The following is a 10,087-nucleotide window of genomic DNA, read 5'->3' as shown; positions in this document are numbered from 1 at the left end:
ACCAGTAAAGTTTGTTGTTCTGACTGGGCACTGGACAGCCACTGCAGCCGCTAAGTGACACAAACACAACTTTACCCACTTTATTTTATTTTGGAACAGCAAACTTGTTTGTTTTGCACAAGAAGATCTTTATTCTTTTTATCGCTAGTTTCGAAGTAATCTTCCTACTATAAACATATCTAAAACCTCGTACATTATCTTTAAAGCAAAAAACAAACCTATTCCTCCTACAAATAAAATAAAAAAGTAGAGAAATATTTAGGCCTTATTTTGGATAGTGATATATATATATGTCATGGATTACACATAATATTAATAAAATTACAACTAAAATGATCATCTCTAAATGGTATAGTTCGATCCATAATTCACGCCGCGTCCACAATTAATAATATACTTCTAGTTAATTTAATTATTTATAACTGGTTAAACCACACATCTCATATTAAAAATTCTTCAAAGTCATAATAAGTGAAACTACAAACCTACTCAATTTCAACTGAAAAAATATGCACAGAAACAAAAATTCACAATCAGACTATTAAACGAGTACACACTCACTGTATGCTTACTCTTTATAAGGATTTAAATAAAAAATTATTACACTAACACCCTTGAAAAAAGTAAATAACAGAATTGTGACTCGAAGAGCCAATCATATTGAACTTCTAATAGTAATTAGAAGTAATCTCGGAAATTAGACAATTACCTTTGAGGGAGTTGACACTCGCATCAACCTACCCTCGGAAATAAGAAATGCTAAAATATTGACTTATATGCATATGCTCTATAATTAAGAAATACTTTAATGACACATATTATGTCATTAAAATATAGGTTTTTTATGTATTTTCTTAAGCTAACATTTTATTGCATTGTATACTTAACAAATAATCTAATCATTGTTTGTAAATACCTTAACTGTAATTTCAATTGTCAAGTGACTACAATACGTCTTATTGAAAATAAAGTTTATTTGAACCTAAATTCCATGCAGGTGATGAAAAGTGGATCACGTACGACAAGAAGAAAAGGCCATAGTCGAAGGTCGGTTAGGCTCCACAGATTGAGGCAATTCCCGAGTTAACTGGCAATGAGGTGCCGCTGTGTATATGGTGGAATTAGAACGACATTTGCTTATTATAAAATTTACCGCCGGGAGGAACTATCGATTCCGATGTCTACTGCTAACAACTGATGAGATTAAGGCAAGAGTTCGAAACCGAAATGGTGTGCTTTCATCACGAAAATGCTTGACACATTTTTAAAAATTTAGAATGCTGAGAGGAATCAATGTATCCGCTAAATAGCCTCAGATATAGATCAATAGACGTTGCAGCTTCAGATTTCAACCTGTTTCGGCCTTTTTTTTTAGGCGGTGTTAGTATAAGATGCAGAGAGAACTGCCAAAAGTACTTGTAACGTTTGGTCATAAATCCCATAACTTCTACAGCATGTCACTACACCTACATGATGGCAAACAATCATCGTACATAATATAAACTGTTTAATTTTGAAAATATGTCTTGAGTTTTCATATAAAATGCGCAGAAACTTTTTTCCCATCCAATTGTATTGACCAGGGGCAAGAAAGTCAGCAGCCTCTTTTTTTAAAACAATTGTGTTAATTACAATAAAATTTATTATTAAATAGCCTGAGAGTGGTCACTCCATTTCCAATCTGTGGAAACATTTAGAAAGTCAATTAAGTATGTCATAGTATCTAACTTAAAGGTTTTATTTTGAAATATACAATCGTATTTAAACAATTCATTTTAATATCGCGTGTAATTCTTGTAATTAATGACAAAAGAGTTAGGTGCTACTTACTCCACTTAACCGCGTAGTAGGATTAACAAGTTTATGATTGTTGCTGAGAGTTCCTGAGAATTTGCTAATATGTAGGTACATACATTACATCATCAAGAATGTATGTACCTAGACATATGTATGGAGAGGAAACAATTAATATAATTATTTCTTTTAATATTTTTCTTTCTATTACCATACGGCACAATACTATAAAAATAACTAAAGTAAACTGATCGCGCCGTATCTATGTCTGAGAACTGATTCGATTCCTGGTTGGTCCTATTACCGTTTGGCCGATATTATAAACTCTTAAAGAAATATTGGTAATAATATGACACCTGGTCACATTCAAAGTCAAACTTAAAATCATTTTTTTTTCAGATAGGATATTAGACAATATCTATATAATTTATGTGCATATTCAAAAAATAATGTTTTATAATAAAATGTAATGACGTATATATATATATATATCGTTCAATAAGTGATTTCATAAACCCTATCTTAAATAAAAATATTTGGATTTAATATATTATGTAACATTGTTTTGGTTTTCCCGGCAGGAGCGGCGCCTGCGCAGGCTGTGTGTCGGTTCCCGGGTGCGCCGGCGCACTCTCGCGTGTCGCTCTCAGAGGAGGGGCTAGCGGAGGGTGCGGTGGCCTCGTACTCCTGTGAGCGAGGCTTCGAGCTGCTGGGCCCGGCGCGGCGGCTGTGCGGTGCCGATGGCAGGTGGACCCCCGATGGAATACCCTTTTGTGGTGAGTACTCGCTGGCTGAACCCGCTCACAGAGGTGGATAACCGGATCCAACACCGCACACAACACACAATTAATATCTTCTTGTAACATTTGACAGTAAACTCATAATACGTACATAAAGGATGATAACCACGTAATATGTTGCTAGACGTTCTGTTCACAAGTTGTGGCAGACAATGCATTACTCACAATTAATGTCGTTCTGATGGTGCGCCAAACCCGGAGCCGCGACTTTTCTGACTACTTTATGAAACTATCTATTATATATTTTAGCTCCCACTAAAATACTGCATAGCGACATTAGCTTTGTAAGCTACGCATAGATTAGTAGGTAAATTAAAAGTATATTGAAGTTAGGCAATTTTTATTAAAAACCGCATTATTTTATAGAGCACGAGGGTATACTTTAAGTAAATAGTTAAGAATTATTGTCTGCAGATAGTATGTCAAAATTACAGAACGTGCTTTGGGAAAAGTGGCACAACGCTGGCAGGATTTCAAAAACATAACGCTCTAGAAAAATAATGACATTTATTCTATAGCGAGGACCTTCCGTCTGTAGCAAGTTGTCTATGACATATTATTACGAGCTGGTAGTATTAGTGTAGTAACATCTGGGACGGCTGCGTCGGTACCGCATGAGAACCCGGCGAGAAGCGAGTGTTGTGCGCAGGCGTGTCGCATCTTGTGACCCACTTTTACTTTCCTCGCCGAGAAATCACTTCACATCGGCTGTGAATGGATTTGAAAAAGCGGAAGATGTATTGTAATCGTGTCCCATGACTCTCTATGCTCGGAAAGTTTGATTCCACTGAAGTGTGCACTGTGCGACGTCATGTCTACACTTCACCCTTCCCCCCGACTTAAAATATACATTAAACATCGACCTATCCCAATGCAAAACAATTCACATAACCAACTAAAGTGAGCGGGCGCTAAGCCTTACCTAAAGCTCACTGGTCAGGTAATGATCACAACAATATATCTTACTTATTACTGGCCTCTATATCTAAAGCGATCGCTTTTTATTGGAAGTCTGCTGATTATGAGGTCGATGACTTTAATAGTTAAATATGATACAAGTTTAGTAAGCCAAGTCAAGGTCCAAACTTCTTTTAATATCTAATAATTTCTCCATGTGTCTCATATAAACCTATGCTTTACAACATGATCCCCGAAAATGTTCAAAACAACTATGTTACCAAATTCAAATGTATTGTTAAAAATCTTTTGTGTGGTAAAGGTTTCTATTGGGAATGGAGTAATCAACCACAGGCTATTTTGTTAAAAATTTTATACTACGATACTACATTTTTGTAACTAAAGGAAAAAAATAAGACCCCAGAGTTTCTTGCGCCCGTGAGTCATACTGTGGTAGTTATTGACGTTAAATAAATTAAATATTTATTTAAATAAACGATAAACACATTCCCATATATCAGGACAATAGGTGATAAAACAAATATATCTGGCTGGAATGGGAATATTATACAGGAAGTAATTTATAAAGACAAGTATAGTCCAGTCTCACGTCACTTCCCATATTAAGGCAAATTAAATTAATTAAAATAAAATAAAATTAGTAATCACAAGAATATTAGACTAGACCGACTGTTTTGATATTAAATATTTAGCATAAAAGAGTGGTAATGAGTTGCTTGTGACTTCTTCTCGTTAAATGTCAACATTTTGTGGAGGCACAGCTTTTCATTAGGTGCGTGTGTGTGGGTTTGTGTGCACTAGTAACTGTTGTGGTTGCTTTCTTCGATTCAGGTGAGTCTGCCATATTTTAGTTTGTTGTCATTTGTTTATTATATAAGTATGAATTTTAGTCGAAAATCATATTAGGTATAATTTCTTATAATTGTCTTACGTTGATATTTAATTTGTCTTATACTTACAGTCTTTTGATTGATATTGTTATGGGGCAGTGCGGCCGATATTAATACTATATTTGTGCTGCAGAAGAGGGCTATTCGCGCGATTTATAACCTAGGTCCTAAAGAATCATTAAGAGAAAAATTTAAAGAAATAAACATTTTGACTGTTGCTTCTCAACACATTTTTGATAATGTTTTGTATGTTCATAAGCACATTGAGGAATTTTTCTAGAAGCTGTGACATTCATAATGTTAACACGAGGAACAAACATAAACTTGTTGTGCCTACTACTCGGTTGGGTCGAGTTAGTAAGTCTTTTGTTGGGCGATGTATATGCTTCTACAATATGATTCCAGAAAATGTACAAAACAAATGTGTTACGAAATTTAAAAGAATTGTTAAAAAACGTTTGTGTGGGAAAGGTTATTATAGCATAAACGATTTTCTTAATGACACCACGGTCTGGGAATAAAGCGAACACCCTTAGGCTCTTTAATTATAAATGTTTATTGTACGATATTACATTGTAATCCATATTTTATATTAAAAAAAAAAGCCCGCTGAGTTTCTTGCGCTCATTCTTCTCAGGTCTGAGGCAGTCTCTTTTGAATGGGTGGTAGATTTTGACATTCAATAAGTGATTTTAAATCCTATTTTGAATAAAAATATTTGAATTTGAATTTGAATTTATTTAAACAGTTAAATTTATCCAATCGAAGAATCCAATTAAATTCAATATATAACATCAAGTTTATTGGACATATGAACAAACCCGATAACTAAGTTGTCATACTAACGGCACAAAAATAACGTAGGGTACATTTTACCCTGCATTTTTTTAAAAATATTACCCTAAGTTGCGCTATTATGAATTTAAGCGGACGAAGTCACAGACTGAATATAAATGTCAAAATTCGGAGAACTGGTGACATAAAACGTATATTTGTAAGAAAATTAAAAAAATATGCAAATACAAATCGGAATTATATTAAAATATCACAAATAATACCGTGTGAATAAACCTTTATTAATCTGCCTATCGGTTGAAAGTAGTAGGTACGTACGCACCTATATGTTGTAGGTAAACAGATGAGAAGCACCGACTTCTGGCTTGTATGTAGTTTTGTGTAACGGGCTGTGTTGTACATGAGTGTGTGTGCCGGTGGCGGGCGACGGGCGCAGGTAGTGGGGGCTGGGGGGTAGGTACCTGCTGATAACTGACATGACGCCCGCCGCCCGACAGGTGGAAGCCCCACACTGGGGAAATAAACCGTCGCCGCCGCTGCTGTTCTGCCACAGGATTACAAATTTAAACATTCCATTGATATGAATTTGTAGTAATTACCCACATATGGTGATCTTGCAAAACCTACGCGAATTAATTCAAAAATAAATAGTTTCAAACGTTTCTTTAACAGCTACGACTTCGTAGTTCGAAACTGGAGGCGCCTAAAAAACGAACTATTAAGTATCTTGAACAAGTAGGTATCTTGGTATTCATTGCACCGATGTCGCGTCAGCATCAGTTCCCATCACGTGAGCCTTACACATAATCTATGACAATTAAGTGTAAGGCTCACGTGATGGGAACTTTTGAGACAACCGCACATGGACATTTGCAACACCAGGGATCAAGCGATGAGTGGCCGGCCGTATTGATTGTTGCTTGCGTTGGATCGACCCTTGCAGTAATATTGCAGGTTTTAATGTATCTACTCTCGCACCCCATCTGGACCACACTTATACTCAGATATAATCTGATCTTAACACAATATACAGATTATTATAATAATAAATACATCTTGAATAATTTATTTAAAACATCATCTCCCGCTCGATGCTTGGTACCTGTCGACAGACCGCAATGTACACACTAGATAGTAGACACCTACTTTGTCGTCGATAGTTCCGTTACTGGAAGTCGGCACTCGGCAGGTTGCCTACATCATCGAAATAACTCGCTTGTTCATGACGCAGTCTTTCACCATTTATATACACAACTTGCTATAACAAAGAAGGAAGGTTAATTTTGTTATTGACTTTTATAAAACTGTGACGACTTTGTATTAGTTACCGGACAGTTAGTCATCACCCATGCTTACTTGCGGCTCGGTTCGAACTGCATACAATGAACACTAAGTAATGAGTATGTGTTGCGAGGCGAATGATGATGACCGCGATGGCCTGGGAGTTTCTTGTGACTTCTTCTCCCATATCAAAGGCCAAAGCCCCTTTACAACGTGATGTAGCTTCATGGTGTCAACCAAGTGGTGCTGCAATATGTTATGTTATTTTCATTGTCAGTTCTACAGGAATATAACAAAATATCTAACGATAGTGGTCATTTGCTACCTTCAATTCGTATGCAAAAATTTATTTATTAATTTATTTATTTATTAAGTTTACCTTTTCTATCAAAGTTATATTTTAACATTAATAAAAATATCGAAAGAAGAGCTCTCCCACCACTCTATTCAATCAATATTACCAGTCTCACTTTTATAAATATGAAATTATGTAAATATATTAATACAAACTGATACAATAAAAAAGTTAAACTATTTGACTCTTGATTAATTAACGATATAAAAACTGAATAATTAATTAGAAAAAACCGCCAAAGTACTAAACAGATTGACTTGGTAATAGTGCACTCATTTTAACCTATAAGTGCGATAAAAATAAAAATTTCGAAAAAACTATTTTTTTTAATATGTCGAGAGTAGAGAAGAGAATAACCTTACTCACGCTTCGCTAAACAACTGTTAACAAACGTTTGTGTCGTTCGTTTATAACTTAAAATAACATTCTAAATAATACCATAATACCTGCAACTTGCGAATGGAGCGGCCGCCCCCAGGCTATTGAATATATTACAAAGTTATTCAAAGATATACTTAAGAAAGGCCTACTTATCTCATTCGTTTCGTTATTTTAAGATATTAGATCTTTTTAAATGGATCAATAAATACTCCGATGAAATAATTGATTTGAATATCCTGCTTTGAATAAAAATATAATTAAATTCGCTGTATATAAAGTATGTGGCGAGCGACGGTCAGGCTGAGCTATGAGTATCTATCTAGTACTTAGTCGATAAGTGTGACTCCACGATCAACGGTGTCGTTGTAACGGTGTCGCTTGCCGCCATTCCGCCTGACCGCCATACGTTGTGCGCGCCCGCAACCACAATATAACTACGTGAGTTGTGGCCCACCTGGCGACATCGACAACAGATGCCGCCGAGTCAGTGAATCATCGTCCCATGTTTATGTTCATACAGTATGTAAACATGGTTGTCAGGCGGCCCACCATTGTGTGCCTTCTGCTGAATCCGCAAAGTTGGTTGTCCTGATTCGTGCACTTATTGTACTCTATAGAACACCGGCTGTAATATTATCATATAACAAAAACTACGTGTTGTACCCTCGTAATAAGATGAAGCATGCCCGCCGACTATGACGCCCCAGTGACGTCTTACGGCCATTTTCAATAACGTATCTGTAGTTACGGATACATTGCTGTCACCGTATAATGACAGGATCTTTTCTATCCATAGTCCGGTATAGTTTTAGTCCAATGCTTTATGTCGACATGTTATTGAAATATAAGTAAGCGTAACAGGATAGATTTGTCTTACCTCTAGTAAGTCAAACTAAGGATAGATAGGTTATTGAAAACGGCCGTAAGTAAACACTTCAAAAATAAATAGTCAAAAATACTTACTGTTTGCAAATGAAGGATGCTTTGCTTGCAGACTTAATGTGACAAGGTTCCGTTCGTACCAGCGCGCTACCTGCCCTGCATCCACCAGTCACCAGTGATGTGCGAGGCTTGCAGACTTAATGTGACAAGGTTCCGTTCGTAGCAGCGCGCTACCTGCCCCGCATCCACCAGTCACCAGTGATGTGCGAGGATTGCAGACTTAATGTGACAAGGTTCCGTTCGTAGCAGCGCGCTACCTGCCCTGCATCCACCAGTCACCAGTGATGTGCGAGGCTTGCAGACTTAATGTGACAAGGTTCCGTTCGTACCAGCGCGCTACCTGCCCTGCATCCACCAGTCACCAGTGATGTGCGAGGCTTGCAGACTTAATGTGACAAGGTTCCGTTCGTACCAGCGCGCTACCTGCCCTGCATCCACCAGTCACCAGTGATGTGCGAGGCTTGCAGACTTAATGTGACAAGGTTCCGTTCGTAGCAGCGCGCTACCTGCCCCGCATCCACCAGTCACCAGTGATGTGCGAGGATTGCAGACTTAATGTGACAACGTTCCGTTCGTAGCAGCGCGCTACCTGCCATCCACCAGTCACCAGTGATGTGCGAGGCTTGCAGACTTAATGTGCGAGGTTCCGTTCGTAGCAGCGCGATACCTGCATCCACCAGTCACCAGTGATGTGCGAGGCTTGCAGTAGCTAATTGCTAAGACAATTTTTCCCAGTCATTACCATTGTGGGCGATCCAAGCGAGGATGTCTTTGGTGGATGTTCTTCCACGTTTAAATAACTTTTCTGAAGTAGAGATCAATGGTATAACACGTATCATTGTAATATTTTGGATTAAATAAAGGAGCGAACTAAAATATAACACATCACGTTCGTGTTATCTTATTAAGTTTATTTAATAATCAGGTTTATAAGCACTGCTACTTAAATTAATAATAACTAGTTGACCTAAATGTGACGAATCTGAAGCAAACGAAAGGTACTTCGTCTCTACCTACGGGTTGACAGTTACGGAGAGTTCGAGCAATTATTTCGATACAGTTTTAAAAGAGTAGCGTGTCCATTTGAAAGGAAAACTTTCTTAACGGAGATCAATCTGTTTCGTTTCGATTAGGTTCAATTATTACGTTAATAACTTTAAGCGTAAAGACAAAGCAATTCATAAAGTGACATTTATTGCTGGAAGCTTTCTCGACAGCTCTCGCGCGTATAGCGTATAGATATAATACCACAGCACACAACTGTGGTAATACTCAACAATATTCAATCAAATAGGCTATAACCAAGCGCTTTGAAGCGCTCCTGGATCATCATTGTAAGTATTTTTTTTAATTTTCTGAATATACCATAAGTTCTGATAAAATAGAATCCGACGTACTCGAAACTTACTGGTCTAATAGTTCAGAAATCACAAATGTTTGAAATATTGCATTTTTTTACAATTTGATACGTAAGGAGCTGAGTCAAACATACGAACTGAATTAACTTGTCAAAAAGAATCGTGAAAACGTAAAGTAATAAAAGGAGTAAGAAATAAATCAAACACATATTTTGAGTGATCTATATTATATTATCTTTGTTTACAATAAGCCTTATTGTCAATTTATAGAGCTTCAATTATTACATGAACAATTATTATTTCATTGCACCTCTTCTTGGACTTTCAAATATTCTTTAAATTTACTTAAGATCGTTTGAAGATTGTTTATACATAGTTATTGTTTCTTACGAATGAAATGGTTTGGAAAAAAGTCTTTGGGCATAAACTTGTAACGAAATCTGTGTATCTTTGTTTTGATGACATTAGAAAAGTTAAATAAAAAAAACAAAACATATCAGTAAAATGTTGTTTCCAGCTATTTATTTTTCATTTGTTTTTCTATCCGTTAGAACAAGTTAATCTAATTAAGAA

The 10,087-nt window shown here is 36.5% G+C and overlaps 1 protein-coding gene across 1 annotated transcript in view; it reads left to right on the top strand.

The window, feature by feature from the left end:
* The first annotated feature begins 2,445 nt into the window (after positions 1 to 2,445).
* The window catches only part of LOC126978885 (uncharacterized), a 39,103-nt gene continuing 31,461 nt past the window's right edge, over positions 2,446 to 10,087 (top strand). The window contains exon 1 of the mRNA XM_050827999.1: positions 2,446 to 2,570. The gene's annotated coding sequence lies outside the window, so the exon portion shown is untranslated. The remainder of the gene's footprint in view (positions 2,571 to 10,087) is intronic.

Source organism: Leptidea sinapis, chromosome Z (genome assembly GCF_905404315.1).
Source record: "Leptidea sinapis chromosome Z, ilLepSina1.1, whole genome shotgun sequence".
Taxonomy (NCBI): domain Eukaryota; kingdom Metazoa; phylum Arthropoda; class Insecta; order Lepidoptera; family Pieridae; genus Leptidea; species Leptidea sinapis.
This window is presented reverse-complemented; position numbering and strand designations above follow the sequence as displayed.